This window comes from Bison bison, unplaced genomic scaffold, assembly GCF_000754665.1.
Source record: "Bison bison bison isolate TAMUID 2011002044 unplaced genomic scaffold, Bison_UMD1.0 scf7180017864390, whole genome shotgun sequence".
In the NCBI taxonomy this organism is placed as follows: domain Eukaryota; kingdom Metazoa; phylum Chordata; class Mammalia; order Artiodactyla; family Bovidae; genus Bison; species Bison bison.
Window position 1 is genome coordinate 187,648 of NW_011494962.1, and position 793 is coordinate 188,440.

Below are 793 nucleotides of genomic sequence, written 5' to 3' on the forward strand. Positions count from 1 at the left end.
TACCCTGCTATTTAACTTATATGCAGAGTACATCATGAGAAATGTTGGGCTGGAAGAAGCACAAGCTGAAATCAAGATTGCCAGGAGAAATATCGATAACCTCAGATATGCAGATGACACCACCCTTATGGCAGGAAGTGAAGAGGAACTAAAAAACCTCTTGATGAAAGTGAAAGAGGAGATTGAAAAAGTTGGCTCAAAGCTCAGCTTTCAGAAAATGAAGATCATGGCATCTGGTTCCATCACTTTATGGGAAATAGATGGGGAAACAGTGGAAACAGTGTCAGACTTTATTTTGGGGGCTCCAAAATCACTGCAGATGGTGATTGCAGCTGTGAAATTAAAAGACGCTTACTCCTTGGAAGGAAAGTTATGAACAACCTAGATAGCATATTCAAAAACAGAGACATTACTTTGCCTAGAAAGGTCTGTCTAGTTAAGGCTATAGTTTTTCCAGTGGTCATGTGTGGATGTGAGAGTTGGACTGTGAAGAAAGCTGAGCATTGAAGAACTGATGCTCTTGAACTCTGGTGTTGGAAAGACTCTTAAGAGTCCCTTGGATTGTAAGGAGATCCAACCAGTCCATTCTAAAGGAGATTGGTGCTGGGTGTTCTTTGGAAGGACTGATGCTAAAGCTGAAACTCCAGTACTTTGGCCACCTCATGTGAAGAGTTGACTCATTGGAAAAGACTCTGATGCTGGGAGGGATTGGGGGCAGGAGGAAAAGGGGACGACAGAGGATGAGATGGCTGGATGGCATCATCGACTCGATGGACGTGAGTTTGAGGGAACT

At 43.4% G+C, this 793-nt stretch overlaps 1 protein-coding gene across 3 annotated transcripts in view; it reads left to right on the forward strand.

Moving 5' to 3' along the window:
• Positions 1–793, forward strand: part of LOC105002108 (killer cell lectin-like receptor subfamily F member 2) — a 22,193-nt gene that overhangs the window by 7,019 nt on the left and 14,381 nt on the right. The window lies entirely within an intron of this gene.